This window comes from Anoplopoma fimbria, chromosome 11 (assembly GCF_027596085.1).
Source record: "Anoplopoma fimbria isolate UVic2021 breed Golden Eagle Sablefish chromosome 11, Afim_UVic_2022, whole genome shotgun sequence".
NCBI lineage: Eukaryota > Metazoa > Chordata > Actinopteri > Perciformes > Anoplopomatidae > Anoplopoma > Anoplopoma fimbria.
In genome coordinates, this window is record NC_072459.1 from 13,772,580 (window position 1) to 13,790,743 (window position 18,164).

Consider the following 18,164-nt stretch of genomic DNA (forward strand, 5'->3'; position numbering starts at 1 on the left):
AAAACACAAACCTTCAAAAGAATGAAGGTGACAGATGATCTGAGGGCTACCAGTGGAGGAATACCAAGTAGAAGGAGAACAGAGGATGCAGCAAGACACTTGATCATATAAATGGCGGCTGGGTAAGAAGTTTAAGGTGGTTTTCAGCCGCCATTTGAAAGTGGAAATTGCACCCAGTTCTAATAAAAGACAAAAAAAGTGAGAAAAAGGGAAGCAGATCAGGTTTTAAGAAGGGGGAAATGAGGACGGAGGATGTGCTACCATGAGATGCCCCCCCCCTCCCAAAAAAGAACAATAAAAGATGTCCTACAGGGGAAATGATGTGGGCTTGTGTGTTTCATGCCTCCTCTGAAAACTTTCCCACATTAATTAGGTAATGTGAAACTAGCAAGAACAGCAAGAAAGCCGGAGAAATGGCTAGATAAAAAGACTAAATAGCAAGCTTTTCAGTTAGAGGCCATAAGACAAACATTTTTGTGTGTGCTGAGAGGAGAAAATATGAAATGATAGTGAATTATTGATATGACATACGGGCCTGTTGGTGTGTACAGGTTCGTCTGCAGTTTCATCCAAACGTTTAACAAAGTGAATCTTTATTTTTTTGGTTTAAAAGGTGTATATATAGAGCAAATGTAGAGAGGAGAAATTCCAGGACACTGTTGAAATATATTCTCCACGTTCCCACATGTTTGGAGTGTGACATACCTTTATTTATTCAAAGTGAAACTAGCATTTCACTTGGCAGTGTCTTCTAACATCAGTGTTGCCGCATGTATCCATGAAATTAAATCTGTGTGTGGGATTCGTTAAAAAAAAAAAAATGCTGGCATATTTTAATCACCTCCTTTCCGTATTACCATACATACAGAGCATCACGCAGACGACACGTGAATATAGCATAGCAGATGTACTCCTTGTGAGGCAGTACCTGTGATATTGGATTTCTTGGTTGTGACTTAATTTCTTTTCTCTCTGGAAACTCTATAAAAGTTTCAGTATCGAAAGGATGAAAACTATTGTGTGCGTTTTGTTTTTGTGTAAGAATACGTGTGTGTGTGTGTGTGTGTGCGTGTGCGCGTGTGTGCGTGTGCGCGCCTGTACACACGAGTGAAAGGCAGTCAGTCCTTGCTGACCCTGCAGTTACAGCCAATTTGCCATGAACACAGTGACAAGTGTCTCCATATGGATACTTAGTAATTAGCTAAGAGGAGATGGAGAAAGGTTGGAGTTGGTGGGGCATTGGAGGACCTGTCAGAGGGCCCCAATCTTCTTAAACCCCCCAAAATCTGTCAAGAGGCACCCCCCCTCCAGTCCCCGCCCTCACACTTGGCTGCTCCAGTTAATTGAAGCCACTTCAGATCAGTCAGAGGAGCTGGATCTGCACGCCTGAGCGGACCGCGACGCTCACCTGACCTGTCAGTCAATGCTGCCAGCTGCCTGCCACACACACATCCACATCGTCCTCTTCCACAGTTTGAAACCTCAGGACGCAGCAGGGATCTCAGTAAGACGCCCAGCACACACACACACACACACACACACACACACACACACACACACACACACACACACACACACACACACACACACACACACACACACACACACACACACACACGCCGAGACCCAACAATGTGGCTCGCCGGCCAGCTCAAGTCACGTAAAATGCCACGTTGGGGCGAGTAAATCTAGCAACTGTCTTGCCTGATTGTGCAAGTGGTAAAAAATAATGAAACACTTTGTTTTTTTGCGGAGCTAATGATGGAAGAAACTGAAAATGAAGCCTTCTTTATATATTGTAATGTTGTTTTACAACTGTACAGCATTCTGTATAACTATTCTTTTTAAATGTGCTCCATAAATATACCATAACCATACCTTTGGAACTTGAGCCATTTTCCCTACTTCTCATGTCTCACAAGAGTTGCCGTAGTTTAATTGGGTGTTGTTAGAGAGGATGTGGGCGCAACTCCAACTATGTACTGCACAGTTTGAGAGCAAGTCAGATAAAAAATGATGATCAACTTTAGTGTCTGTTGTTATTTGATAACCGCTGATAAATAAAATAATTTGTATAGGGGCAAGTCGATATTTGACTCACTTTCCCGACCGGGCCTGATAAAACAACATAAACATTGAACCCTGCACTTGACTGTTGAACCCTTGATCTTTTACTTTCTTTCATTTAGGCAGGTGAGTGCGGTGGCTTTTTAAACCGCACAAAAACATCAGAAAAATCTGGACCTCAAATGAACTGAAGTAGTTTGTCATGAGTTAGACCTTCACCTATAAGAAGTGCCACTGAAATGCATTTTAGTGGCTATAAGGAGACAGATCTTGACATCCAAAAGCCAGTAGTTACTCATGCTTGTAAAGCCAAGCAAAACAAAAACAAAATGAACCAAGGGCAAACTTGTACTCAAGATGCAGTAAAAATGCTTTTTCAACACATTTCAGAACTCTGCAACAGAGCAGACAAGAAGTGTTCAAGCTGAGTGCAAACAAAGAGCCAAGACTGCAAGTCCACAAAGCTGAGCTAAAGCGACACGGACTGCAGTTGGATTTGTTTGGACTAATTTGCCTGCCGCATGGCTCTTGTTGATAGATTACTGCTGAATTGAAAATTGTACATGGTTTTCATAAAACAAGCCAATGCATGAATGCAACAAAGCAACTGAGTGTCCCCTGATTTGGACCGAAACAAGCTGAGTCAGGTTTTTGCAAAGGGCAGAAAAGTGATAGCATGGAACAAACAAGCAACGCTGTTATTCTTCTTGTGAGGACCATCTTGCAGTTCTCCTGGAGCAGGCAAGTGGCTCAGTGCCTTGCTCATTGACACATCAGCAGGGCAGATGTTGGCGGACGGTTAGGACCTAAAGGTGCTCCAGTTGTTGAGGGATCCTCACCTTGTTGCCCTAAAAAGGGTCAACTTTTCTCTTGGTAATCCTGCAGAGGTTAATTCTATCCTCTTTATACTGTGATGCTTTCCATAACACTGAACACTTGGGATGTGAGAAGTAGAACCCCAGGGAATATCCTAGATCTTTTTGAGACGACCCACTCTGGAGTGAAGGTCTAAAATGAGAAGTGGAGCCTCTGTATTGTTTCAAAAGCCAGACTTCTCCTCATCCGTTGTGCCGGTAGTTGTAACTCAGTCAGCTGACATTTAACGCTGTAGCCATTACGTCCTCTGCTGCCGCTTAAGTATAGGCCTGGTTTGTTACCGGCATGAATATGAACAGACAGATGTGACAGCTGGCCAGCCATATGTGACAAGCCTTTTAGATCTTTACGCCTTAATTATTCCTTCCCTCGGGACCAATATTGACATTTTAGGTCTTAACACTCAGACCTTACAAACTGCCAGCCTCCAGTTGGCATTATGTCTCTTGGCAACCCGTAAGCAGCCCGAGAAAGGTACTTAATAAGTGCTCACAGCTAAATTAATTGCTGTCAGCTGTGGTGAGATGGGTGTTTTTTTTAATTCATCAGTGTTGTAAAAGAAAATTAAAATCATTGTGTGTTGTTAACTGATAAGTAGCTGTGTCAAAGGTGTCCTCCATTTTTTTTCGTAATTAAGTTTTTGTGGGAGTTTTCCCTCGTTTTCAGTGATGGTCTGAGGTTGGAAGGCAACATTTTCATTTATTTTTATAGTGTGGGCGTTGAGAAACCCTTGGAGACTCACTGTGATTAGCGGCTCTACAAATAAAATTGACTTGAATATTTTTGAACACTGTACTTATTATAATTATCTAATCTTGGCTGAAAATTGTCACACAGCCTCAATAACCCTGCTGCAGTGTTTTTTGTTATTTCATTGAGATGATGTCATGGTTTCTTCATATATTAAATTGAATGAGCTGCTGCCATCTCTGCTTAAGAGTTGGCGTGTGTATTTATCATGCTATTGTATAAGCAGTGCTCACAGGATGAAAAGCAACTAGGTCATTTTTCTCTATTAATCTTTTTATCTCCGTCTCTATTCCCCCTCGCTGTGTGTCTCACCTGGGTTGTCCCACACATTTTCATTTCTCTTGTTATCCCAGGTTCTAATTTCAGTTGCCGCGGCAACCTGTGCGCTCCCTCCACTTATTCTTCCTCCCTTGATTCTCCGAGCTCTTTGTTAAGTGTGGCAGAGCTGGTCAATGATTGGGTTTTATTTATACTTTTCCTCCCGTAGGGTTCCTTATGATGGGAACGCACATGTCTGACTTTCTTTCTACTGTATCTTCATTTCATGTCTTTCTTACTTAGTTATTTGCTTTCTTCTTTTTTCTTGTTTAGTTGCAGTCTGTCTTTGTGTGTTTTTTTTCTCATGAGACTTCTGACTGCCACTGTTTGCTGTCAGTCGTGCAGTAAATTGTGGTCACTCAAGGACACTAGGTGGGCCGTCTCTGCTTATCCAATGCTATACTTGGAAGCAAATGAGTTTGTTCAGTGTGCCTTGTCTGATTTTTTGCTTTTATGCAGATCAAGTTTAAACTGTTGGTTGAGCAGCAAACGTTTGCTTTCATCCTGTAAGGGATGCATAATATTAAACTTTTTGACAAATAACTGATAACTGGCTATTATTCCCATAGTTATTATTATTTCATTGCAATGCCATCTTAAGCTTAGTTTCCACTAAACTTTAAATGTAATGTTATGTTGCAGATTTTGCCTTTTTTGCTAAAACACTGCTGTGCCTTTTATACTTTTTTTCTACAGCAGCTGTATCCCTAATGCCTTTCTGGGAGCTGAGACTTTATTGTAAAACAATCTCCTTCTATTGGCCATATTATTATTTTTTTAAATACACATGCCAGCTCTGTAATGAAAGTAATTGATTTTGAAATGTGCAGTATTTGTGAAATTATTTTAAAGCTAAAAACAAGCTTTGCTAAAATGGCAAATTTAGCAATATACAGCTGTAAATTTAAATTTGGTTACAATATTTTGTGGAAATCATTGCCTGACCCATCTACATGGTTGCCTACATTCAATTTGACATAAAAGACCAATACAATATATATATGCCTCGGGACTGGACAGTTTGATGCTTGTTTATTGCTCAGCAGGATTTTTTTCACATTTTTTTCTTTACTTCCTTGTCCAATACTCATCCTTCCCACCCTCACTTTGTCTGTTTTTCTCCCTGCCACACTTATCTCTTAGTAACCCATCTCCCACTGTTATACTGTAGATATAGTAATGCCGAAAAAATGACCACACCTGGATGTATAAAACTGAGGGTCTTCACATTCTTTAAATTGTAATACAGTGCAGCTCGCTTGGAGTAAATATCAACAACAGGAAATTATTCTCAAAAAAGCTTTTTATACTCAAATGGATGTTGCCGTCTCACAGTCAACCCTACATCGAATTATTTGGAAATTCTTTGAACGGAAATGACTCTTTACTCGGTTGCTTCACTAACTTCTTCAAGACAAGTCCATCTTGCTTATCCAAAGTTACAGGGACTGGAATCTGATTTGTTTTGACATCTGTCTTCCTTGTTTGCTTCACTTTCTCTGTCTCTGTCTGTCAGAATGTTCCTGCTTCTCCCTTTTTTTCTTACTATTTTTTCTCATTGGTCATTTTATTCTTTGGACAAATACATCAGTGTAAGAAAAAAGCAGCTTCTTTCAAGCTCTCAATTTTGCTTGATCCTTTTTTCCCCCTAATCTTCCTTTATTATGATCTCCTATTACCTTTATGTATTCATGCTTAGATTCCCTACTGTGTGTGTGTTTCTTTTTTGTTGTTGTCTTTTTTCTGCTCATCTTCCTCCGTCCCTTCGTCCATCACTGCCTATTGTTGCCACCGTGTTGGTATCTACCGGACAGGGAAGTCTCTCCGGTGCGTTTGATTGGCCGTTCAGAGATCAGTATGTGCCTGCCTGACTCAAACGACTTCATTAGAGAGTGATAATCTCAGAGGGGGGTCGCCACCAAAGGCAGCCTGAAGTGCCTGATTTGTGCCATTCACACAAAATTGACATGATTAATCTGAAATGGCAGAATAGGCAGAGTTTTAGGGCTGGAAGTTTGGTATAGTGGCAGGAGTGACTTGGATTCTGAGCATTACTGTTGGTTAGGGTCCCAGATTCACTGCGGAGATGTGAAATGTCACTGTGTGTGTGTGTGTGTGTGTGTGTGTGTGTGTGTGTGTGTGTGTGTGTGTGTGTGTGTGTGTGTGTGTGTGTGTGTGTGTGTGTGTGTGTGTGTGTGTGTGTGTGTGTGTGTGTGTGTGTGTGTGTGTGTGTGGTTGAGGTAGTCTAGCAGCTTTATCTGCGTGGCATTTCCTGCTTTCAGAGCCGACTAAGGCAGCAGGCACCATCTGATGACCCTCCAAAAGGCTCAGCACTGCAAAGAATATTGAGGGGAATGCCTGTAACCTTAACATGAATTAGGAAAGCTTGCATTCAGAGGGTGACATACAGGGTTTTGTCACCTTTACTCACACCGGCAGTTATTTTGAGGGCGTTATCTTATTGTGTGGGTTCCGATTCGAGTCCTCCGTGCTGGCTATTTCTGTGAGTCCCCCGTGTGCAGGTAATGAACTGATCTCAAATCAGACTGCCTGCTGATTAATACCGATGATATGAAACATTTACAGTTGTCTGGCATCGGCTTGCGGCTGCAACTCTGCAGTTCGTTTCCACTTCAGTACTGCGAGGATAGAGGTTGGCATTTAGATGCCAGCAGCCAAACAGAGACACGCGGCTGCGAGCACTCAACGCCCACCACTATCTCAACTACGGTTCTTCAGGGAGTGAATATTAAAATGTCACCTCGAAGTTATATGTAAATATTGGAATTGTTGAGATTTTGTTATTTTTTGCGTCGTATATCGCCTATGGAGAAACTCACAAAAAAAAACCATAACAGTAGTGTCATTTAAACCACATTAACATACTGTATGACACACAGATGAGATATACTTCTACTTTTTAATTATGCATAATTAGCTTACAATGTGAGTGACACTGAGGGGTAAATCCATGTATCTGAATTATTGGAAATAGCAGTGACATTTTATCGGTATTGCTTTAGAAAATAATTCTATTTTAAAAGTTTTCTTTTTTTCTTTTCTTTCTTTTCTTTTAATGGTTTATCTGACCAGCAATATCTTTCTCTGCTTAATGTAACTGGCATTTTGCTTTCCATTATCAAGACTGTGGTTTGACACTTTTCAGGCTGCGACGGCTCATTTACAGCCCTCACTGTATAATGCATGTGCTCTTTAATGTATAGATAACAATGTATAAGAGGTGAGGAGATCACTGTTGGTTTTAAAGACTATCCATCTTTTATGGATTTAATGGAGAGCATTTAAAATTCTCTCTGAATATAAATGAATGTGTGTGTGTGTGTGTGTGTGTGTGTGTAAATGTGGTAATTGGGAGGCAGAGTGACGTTGGGGCACACAAAGGAGTAACCCATGTCGTACCAAGTGCAACCGATGGATAGAACTGAACTTATTAGCGCCGCTACCTTTCCTCTCCCTTCCTTTCACTGAAAAGAGCAACGCCGAAGCAATAAGACAGAGAGCAACGTGTGCACCTGTCTCCCTGTCTCCAAATCTCCTGGACGGTCTGTGAGACTCAGCCTGGATTTCCTTCAGTGGAAGTGAATATATGTGAATTCTTTAGTCAATGAAAGAAAGCCAAATGCGGATCAAAAACCCTCGCACTTGGCAAATTATGTGATAAATAATGAGAAAGAGGCATTCACTCATTAAATGAAATGTAAAACACCTGTGGCAGTGAATAACATTATCACTTGGCAGATGTCTTTGTTTCCATCTTTGGATGTTTATGAAATACGGCCCACATCAGCAGACAGCAAAGGAGAATAACATCTTGCCTTGTATTTCTGAGTTTTGAAGACTTCGCACCTTTGTTGTCAATCTGAGAGTTCTCTGTCTCGCTACATCTTCTCTGAGAGGTGTTGGAAACAAACCTAATTGCATTTTACATTTTGCAGCACTTCCAACATCAGTTAACAATTTTCTTTGACTTTCGAGTTCTTGTGCGTTGGATATTTCTTTCACTTCTAACGGACACCTCGTTCACTTTAAAACCAAACATAGAAATATGTTTAAAAATGATAAATCTGTTGTCAAGATTTAACATGGCTTTGGTTGATTTAGTTAGGTTTAAGCGCAAAAAGGGAAAAGATCATTAGTTAAGGATCGGGAAACATCGTAGGCTGGGTCCAAATTACTACCTCGTTAAGGTTGGGTACTTTCAATGTCATGGCGACAATAATAATTGGTTATGGTTCTCGAAGGATCATTGTCGGGGTTAAAAGAAACCAACCTTGACTGTTGGTTATAAAGAAAGGAACAAAGTCTTTTTGACATTCAGCCACCATATTTATAATTCCAACGGCTGCTAGAGGTCACATGAACATTAACATAACGTTGTGTTGGTGCGTTTGCTGAAACAAGTGATTCTGTCATTTTTTTCTTGGGAGGACAGTCACAACAAGGGATGACCCAGGACCACCGCTTTCGATGACCCTGTACGGCGGCTCCCTGCCTCAGTGGCTGCTGCTGAATGGTCTCAAATAAGAGAGAGAGATGAGATGTGACATCTGGAAAGAAGCAGGAATATTGTCCCCCCAGGTGGAGATGGGCTGTGGTGTGGAAAAATGCCAGCCTCTCTGCCCTCAACGCATTAGATTGCCCTTGAGACCCATATTCCAGCACAGTGATATGACAGTATGACAAGTTAAGTGAACAGTCGATCTTAATTGGCTCCTCTTCAGTCTGTGTGTGGATCCACTTTGATATGAAGTGCGTTATGTTAATTGGAGGACCAACAGTTGGGACACATCTAGAAAAGATGTTGACTCTTCATTAATATTTGGTTCATTGATGGTGTCTTGATAAAGGATACTAAACCTGGTACACCTGGCTGTCAATCTATTTTTGAGGATACATTTAAGAAATCATTTTTTTGTTTTTGTTTTTTCTTGTTCTTTATCTTTTCTCCCCCCGAAACAAAGAATTTGAATAGAGATCCACACCCAGTTTGCCCGCATCACTCGTCTTTGTCTCCTGTGTCGCTCCTCTCCACTCTGTTTAAGATGACATCTCACAAATTCAATGACTTGTACTGCTGCCGGCATAGTTCATCATTATATTTGTTGGAAAGAAGGGAGGAGACGGTGAGGAGAAAATGGAAGAAAAAAGGGAGTAAAACCTCACTTTGTCCTTATTTACTACTTTTGAGATTTCAGACGCTAATCATGCTTCATTTTGTGTTTCCTTTGTCATCTTACGAGCAGCAGCGAACCATTGAGTTCTACATTTTGTGTTTCACTGAGGGATTGTTTTTATAGCTTTATAGTACATAAACGTTAGACATATAATTCAGGCTGTCAAATGAAATGGCTCAATGTAAGTACACTACACTTGGTAGCAAATAGGGAGCGATTTGGGACGAAGCTTTTGTAGTGAGGGAAGGGGGAGCGTGAAGCGAAGATGAAATTTTCCCTCACTGAAATGCTTTTTATATGTTTCTGGGAATAAAATGAAAGCAGTTTTACCTAAGTTGACATTTCTGTGCTAAAGCAGGCTGACATGATTTGAAACCATAATTAAAATGGAAACAACTCGAGGAGAAGGTTGGCGACCAAAGCCTGACATGGCCTTAACCTTTAGATTTGAAATTCTAATCATGTCACGACTGAACACTGAATCGATTTTTGCACAATGTTGTATTTTCTGTGTGAAATGTCATCTCAACTACACGATTTCTGAGTAAATCATAAGAAAATCAGGTTGGATTCAGAGTGCATTGAAGTTATTGATTTTTTTTTTTACAAGCTCATCAGGCATTTGTATCAACGGATCCTTATTCTACTCTATAGACAACATTCTGTTAGTATATAAACTATAATTCTGTGTTAAGAACACTTTTTGCATATAGTATCCGAGTTAATGATTGCTAAGTATGTGTTTTAGGTTTCACAAAGTCATCAATATCCCGCAGTCTGGTTCCCTTTTATTTTCTATTCTTATGGATCAAATATCTCGTCTTGCGTCATGCTTTGGTCTATAAAAGCTGAAACCTGTTGGCCCATAAAGGCATTGACTGAGTGCACACATGATGTCCAACACACCCTGTGATAAGAGAAGGATAAGAGGAGATTAGACAAGCGGAGGGGATAAAGATAGAGCTAAAGACAGGCTTTGTTTTCTGCCCCCTTATGAGCTAGGGCTCCTGCTAATTACCAAGCTCTCTGGTCCTTACTAAATGTGTTTGAAATCCACTGGATGCAGATAATTGAGCTGGAAATGTGTTACATGACAAAGTCACGCTGAAGGACAACCACTAAAAGAGGCCCTCCTCTCCCACTTCCCCTCCCATGTTTCCTCTTTGAGGCACACTTTTGAAATAAAACTCTCCCAAATCGTTCATTCCTCAGCGTTGGTCTTTGTTGTTTGTTGAGATTGAAGCTTAAGGGAAGTTTGAGCCACCTATTGTGATAAGCTACAGTCAAAACAAAGACGGGCCAATGGCGGATGTGTCAGACAGGCCTGTGTTTTCACTTTGCAGGAATAATTGCTTTTAGCCTTCAGTTTAAGAATAGATCCTTCACACATCATCGTTGCAAAGTAAAAAAAAAAAAGGTTTATAGCCACAGGCTGGATGTGTCTGTCCATGCATCTCAAGTTTTCTCACAGCCAAGCAATCACTTATACTTGTAGCCTAAATCTCAATATTGATTTCAGCGCTTCATATGAATATTGATTTTCTGGCTTGGATACATTGATCCCAGTGCAGAAATGCCTCCCCTGAGAATGCGTGAGTTAAGTGAAAACAAGGTGAAGAGAGACTCCTTGTCCTATTATTTGCATTTTAATTATAAATTGCATCATCGCTCTGAGTGTGGTAACAAAACAGCTCCCTCTCCCTCCATTCACTCCTCCCTTTTGCTCCGAGCTCGGCTCGCTTCATGAGAATGAAACTCCATGCGGAGAAGCCTCTGCAGGGCAGAGAATAAAACAGGCATGCTAATGCATAAGAGCACATCCAGTAGTCGTGTGGATGAAGGTGAAAGAGGCTTTGTCTGAGTGGGTGCATGCAAACAGATATTGTTCTCTAGCAGCTTGGTTCAGAGAAAGGGAGAGAGATATATTGTCAAAAATAATATTATTATTTTGATGGTCAGGCAGACTGCGTTTCAGTGGGGCGCCTCTGTTGGAAAAGAATACACAGAGTGAGAGCGAGGTGTGGACTTGCTGCAGACAATATCATTTTGTCATTTAGAAAGCACTTCTATATTGTTACCTTGGCTACATAGGACCACTGTTTGATGTCTGCCTCAGAGTATATATATATATTTTTTATTTTTCAGATTTTAACAGTGGATTTGTCTCTCTCTGCTGTTTGTGTGTCTTTCTGTGCTTGTGTTGAAGTGTTGGTAGATTTAGACGGTTAATTGATCACACTGGAGTGGTGTGTTGGGACATATCACACGAGCGTAGACTGAAAGGCTTTACATGTGGGACTTAAAGCTGCAGTCTGGATTTTCACAGGATGGCATTATGTTTATACACTCGTGTACAGACACAGCCTTATCTAAGGGTTGACTGTGTAAACCTCAGGCAAAAATGACCCTACTGCCAAGTAGGTACAGCAGCTGTACAGGGCTTTTAGACGGTCGTGTCTGTCAAATGATTCCCTTTATCTTTCTTGCAGGTTGGTCTCATATTGAATATTTTATATGGAATTTTTTCTTTTTTTTGAGTGTGCAAAATAAAGGGAGAAGAGTATGCAGATTGGTTTGCATGTTAAATATGATGAGACTGAAAGTCATTGCGAAAAAGGTATTTGTGTATGCGATGAGTACACTAGACCATGTATTTACTTATCAGACGTCCATTCATATATTGCAGCTTTGCAGCAAACTATTTAAACTTTACAGAGACCAAGTGTAGTTGAAGTAAATAGCTTGTAAAGATGGTTTAAATGTGTAGTTGAGTATTATGTTGGAGCTGCTCTTTTGCTTGTGTTTGTATTTATACTTTTCTGGAGCTTAATAGTGAAAACACACGGCAGCTGGCCATCTCTGCAACAGAGCAAAGCTGTGGTTTGGGGAAGATCAGAATCAGACTGGATGGAGACGGAGAGTGAGAAGAAAGGACGATGGTAAAATACTTTCTTCTGTGTCTTTTTCAACTTTAGAAATACCTCAGGCTGGGACAGCTCCCAGCCTCTGTAGGCCAATGATCGTATCAAAGGATGAATGATGATGTCGTGTGAGAGCTGAGATTCTTTTCTCTCATGTCACCGAGGTTTGACCATCACACTCTTCCCTGTGCGGCACTCGTGTTTGAATAAGTAAAAAAAGTATAGAGTAATCCAATCGTCATGATTTAAATGTTTGCCTCTGTGTGTTAAAGATATGGTTGTTTTTGTCATGAATACACTTATAATAGTCTTTATGTGTTTTGGGAACTGCAGTCAGTCTTAGAAATGTAGTCCAATAAATCAATTAAATGAATTCTTATCTCCAAAAGTGACACCAGAATTCAGTTAATGAATATTACAAACCATGGTGGTGATAGGTATACTTAATGCTGTGAAGTACTGCTAGGATATTAACATTAATGATTTGGGCTCAGCTATCTCACTTTCTTGATGTGAGACGTCTTAAGGCATTTTTTCGTTATCTTTGCTGCACAAATTAATACATTTCTCAATTTTGTATGTTCAAAGGTAAGAAAAGTGGGACTAAATTAATACGGAGGACGTCTGGTGTAGGCATGGTTGCCTGGTTTTATAGCGATCATGACTGGGTATAAGAGAGGCAGAGAAAAAAGCTGAGGCGGAAAAGAGAGAGAGGAGACCGTCAGTGATATGGAGAGGGATTGTGATGTTGTTTCACTGGGGGGGGGGGGGGGGTTACGCCAAGCTGGGAGGGCCTCTGCCAGCGCCTCTTAATCCATCACACCTCCTGCGGCCGCCGGATCCGACACACTCCAGTGTCTCCCCAACCCGCCGCCGAGTTCACGCTCAGCCCTGTCATGCATGTGTGTCCACCGTTCCCGGCTTTCTCTGATCCCTGTTTTTCACCCTCTCTGAGTGAGTGTCAGGGTTTGCAGCATTGCCTCGGGCTAGACGGACAGACACCGTTTCACAGCAGACATGTTTTCATACATGCTCTGCGTCCAGTCTTCTTCACGCACGTGTGTCTTTCACTCACACCAGAGAGGAAAGTCTCCTTCCTGATGCATGTTTTGCTTTCCAGTCTCACCTGCCGCAGCTTCTCATAAAGTCTGGTTTTTTTCTTGCCACTTATATCAGAGACACCACGGAGCTACTTTCCTCTCTCATGTCTGCTGCCAAAACTCCTGAATCTCTCATAGCTGAGAGTTGGAATCACTTCCGTCGTATGGTCCGTGTGTGTGTGTGTGTGTGTGTGCTTATTTGCCTCCAGCCAGCTGTGTATGTCTTTTTTGGAAATGGGAGTCAGCTACTTTATTTGATCAATCTTGCTGATCCCCCGGATGCGTCTGCACACGTTCCCTGTAAGCTCTCTTTGGAACTTTTGAGTCTGTCTGACCTTATAATGAACAGGCTTCATAAACCTGCTGTCAGATTTCACACCAGAGCTGGAGGAAAGAGGGTAGTTTAAGTGTTTTTTTAATTTATTTTATCTAAAGCACAGGGTTGACTCTCAGCAGTTCTAAAAATGAGCTAGCATGTGGTGCGTTTCATTTACGTTCAGAAATGCGTCACACATACGCTCAAAGCTGCAACACTCTGTCACTATTAGCCTCGGCTTTCTGGCATGTTTTTCAGTCTTTGTAGTCCGTCCCTCTAAACTCTGCATCCCGTCTCTGTACCTCGCTGTGTCGCTCGCTGCCTATTGTTGCACAAGGTGACCCTCTAAACACTCCAGGACCCCTGCTGGGATCCCTTCCTTTTCTGCAGCAGCCAAATCACACAGCTCCACCCAACCCTCCACCCCCCTGTCCACCTGGTGGTGGTGGCTCTGCACAGTGCCACCCGTTTACTTCTCCTCCCGGCAGGAAGCAGGTTGCTGAGGGAGAGGCTAGTTTGAAGTTCCCTGTATTTGTGTCTTTCAATTTGCAATTTAAAGGGATTTAGATGGCGACGTGTTGTTTGTGTGAGTGTGTAAGATCTTGTGTGCTTGCATGTAGAGTGCGTGTTCCTGTTTATTTATTTTTTTTCATATTTTGTTTTTCTCTTTTTGAGAGTCTCAGCAATAGCTGTAATGAATTCCAGAAGGCTTTCCATCTCTCTGTTCTGTCGCTCTTCACCTCCTATTTCACAGCAGGGCTTGTCGCCTGAAGTCCCTGCCATATGGACATACTGAGGGATTTTTGGAATAAGCTTAACTATTTCATACTAATCCATTGATAAAACTGCAGGGCTTATCAGCGTCATTACAAGCAGCCAGTGGTGAAAAGTAGTTAAGTACATTTACTCAAGTACTGGACTAAGTACAATTTTGAAGTATTTTTACTTGACTTAAGTATTTCCATTTTCTGCTACCCAATACTTCTACTCCACTACATTCATCTGATAATTTACTTTGTAGAATCAGATGAGTAATACAAAATATAACCATCAAATACATTATGATGTGTAATAATAGGTTAGGATAAACCTTAATGGTTCCCCAGGGGAAATTCACAAGCTATCAATCTGAAGCTCTTACGAGGAACTTTTGATATTGGAGGTCTCTGTAGACAAAAGTGGTAGATTTTCTGAGCACCAGAGTCCTCTAATAAATCTTCATTTTTTTACTGAAGCAAGGCCTGACAGTTTGCTCCGCTCAGTCCTGGTTCTGGTTCTCCTTTGCCTCTCTTCATCCCAGCGGGCCCAGCAGTACGGCCTGGGTCTCCTCCAGCGTGGTGTTGGGTTTGCTCCTGCAAAGAGCTCTCCACCTCCGGCCGGAGCTCCCGACATTAGGAATAATGATATAGAAATAAAAAAAATTCTCACTGATAGTTCTGTTTACTTATGTAGGTCACAAAGAGGCATCGTTATTAAATTGAGAGTTCCTCATTGTAACTTTAAATATAATCATTAAGCTAAGTGCTGGTAATTTGTTTTTCACTAAAGATACTTAAGATAGAAATGAAAAATGACAGTTAGCAGTGGTTGTGCTGACAACCTGTGCATTCACCTGCTATTCAGATTGTCACGAGCACAGATGGAGAAAGAAATTAACAGAAATGCGTCCTCGAGTGTAAATATGCATTGTAAGCTGTTCACATTATCAGATTTGCAGATGGAGGTAGCATATGCGCAGAAATATATATGCTATCACCATGTAAAATGTACAGATGGAGTTAATATCACAGCACACGCTTTATTACACCACGGGCAGAACATGATGTGTTGGCTCAGGGTGTAACATGAGCTTGTGATGTGGTTACTGTATGTAGTGTGACTGTAACGGTCTGGTCAGCGTCTGGGCAGCTGGCGAGCTCCGGCTCTCATGCGGACGAGGGAGGCAGATGCGGGCGCCATCACTTCGCTTGGCTACTTGTTTATACTGAGGGAAGTTGAATCTATCTGTCTGTTGGTGTGTCAGACTCTCCTCCCTGGCGTGTTGAGGTGTGTGAAAGAGAGATGGAGAGAGATGGCGGCTGGACTGGCAGAGGGAGAGCAGACTGTCTCTCCGTAATGAATATAAATTGGCTCCAGGTCTCACTCTCCTCATCTGGCTCTCCTCCCTGAAACACAGGCATGGGACGAGGATGTGGGATGGAGGCGGCCCATACCCCTCCTGTCTCTCTCTACATACTCCCATATCTGCTGTTTTTTTTATATACAGAACACACACAAACACAGACAATCTTACGCATTGGTTTTCCTCTCAATTTTGGGGTGACTGACTGTTGAGTCTCAGCACTGTGGAACCTCATTAAAGTGTTGTCAAAGCAACAGTGTTTAAATCCAGTGTTTATAATCGTTCTGAAAGATAATGTGTTACCATAAGAATAAGAGGAGAATGCTTTTCACTAGTTAATGAGTTTTTGTTTGTGTGATAAAGTGACAAAGTCTTTTGATGATTTTAAATACACATACGTATTAGTAGTGCTGAAAGGATTAGTCAATGTATTGATCAGTGAATAACCAGGATTTTCTTTTAATTGTTAAAGTCATAAATCCGGCAACAATTCTGTGTATCCAGCTTTTGAAGTGTTCTATTTATATCATTGTGTTTTTTTGCCATTTTATAATCTAAGCATGTACACGGCTGAGGAAAAAAGTAAATCTACAGAAGAATCGTTACAAAAAGAATCATTATATGCCGCCTGACTTCATCTATAAAGACACAATGTTGCATAAGTTGTTCTTTATATAAAGTTCTACACAATCATGAACACCTATACAACGTTATTCAGTTGAGTAAAAATCCACGCAATATAGGCTGTGTCGGCTTTTTTCCGACTTTTGTGATCCAAAAGTTTCCAATAGCTCGTAAACTTCAAAACTTTAACATTAGTAAAATGATTAACTTAATTCAAAATGAGGATTTTGTTTTAGGATTTCTTCTTTTTTTTTTGATGACATCATAAAATTTAAGATTTAAGGCTTTATTTGAATTAAAAAAAAGACATTAGGTACAGCCCTACAATGAATACTGTCTTTATTAAGCTCATAATGTCCAATTTCTCATATAGGCTTGAGAAAAAATACACCCTCTGCCATAATACAATTCAGCCCTCCAAAGTTGAGGTGTTGAATCCAAGCATGAACTTAACGTTACTACCTTCACAGTGTAGTATTCACTGCAAGGCCTTTGTATGCATCATGCAATATGGTAAGCTGTCTTTTAATAAAAGTTTAGTTCGCTGTATTTGCCAGAGAAAAGATTGAGCTGTATCCTATGCAGACTCTGAACTAGTCTGCTCTCTTTCTGCATCGCTCTCTTCCACTGCTTTTCATCCAGCCTCCGAGGTGCTGATGGAGCCAAAGTAGCAGCAACAAACACTCCCTTATCTGAAGCACAGCACCTCCATTACTGCCTTACTTTGTCTCTTAATTGCCTTTGGAGGAAGACCGTCTTTGTAAATCTCTTCCTGCCATACACTGTAATGTGGCAATATTTATTTTCTCTATGCTGCGTGCATTATCACCTATTAGTCATTCTTCCCATTCACGCTGTCATCGTCTGATTCCCATGACAAATGAACTGTCTGAAGACATTTCTTCAGAGGGAGTCCTATGATTAGCACACATCTCCATCTCTCCTCCTGCCGCTCTGCTCTCTGATGTTTGTCATAAAAAGGATGGAGAAAAAAAAAAAGAAACACCATCGTTAGCTTTATTCTGGTAACGTGTCATCTGTGTCTATTTAGAAAGCTGTGAGGCTGTTAGCAGTGCTGCCAGTGTTGTCATGCTTTCCTAAATTGATTCCCTGTGATTACTTGCCATTCATGTTGCTCTTTAAGGGACAGGATACAAGAAAAGCACTTGGTAAATTGTGCTTCAGATATGCTTTGAAACAAACCACAAAAGATGACACTCGCACACACACAGATACACACACACACACAGAAACACACACAGAAACACACACAGAAACACGTGCGAAAAACCACGTATACGCCCCTCACTCACTCACTCATATGGACTATAATTAATTGCCAAGAAGTCTCAGGTAATTTAAATTGCAAATCAGTGCGGCCTTGTTCTCCCAACTTTTATGATTAATATTTTATTGTTTTACTGAGCGAAAATGCCACCAGTGTTTTTCATCAGATACAAATAGCACAAAAGAAGAAAAGGGGGGGCGCACTGGATCGAGGAAGATAAGATGCAGGCGTTATCTGGAAACATTAATTAAGTCGTGTCTGTGTCTGGAGCTGCTGAGGTCGCCTCTCCTGTCTACAATCCACTCGCAGAGACAGAAGTCTGTCTCACTTTTCACCCGGTCTCTTTATTTCTCGCTCTATCTCTCAGCGCTCTCGCTCAGATACTCGGTTTCTGCTAAGTTTTCTCAGGTCCTGAACTTCTCTTTCAATCAGCCACTAATTAAGTGGCAGCGTGGAAGGGTTTCTTTGGCAGGAGATCGGGGGGACGCACAGGTTCAGTGAGGAAAGCCACTTCCTGAGACCTTGTGTCGACTTAGGTATTAAATATGTGGGGAGGAACTTGAGAGGAGCAGAGCATGAAACCAGCG

General features: G+C 41.3%; 1 protein-coding gene across 1 annotated transcript in view; it reads left to right on the forward strand.

Moving 5' to 3' along the window:
* Nucleotides 1-18,164, forward strand: part of spop (speckle type BTB/POZ protein) — a 77,696-nt gene that overhangs the window by 17,186 nt on the left and 42,346 nt on the right. The window lies entirely within an intron of this gene.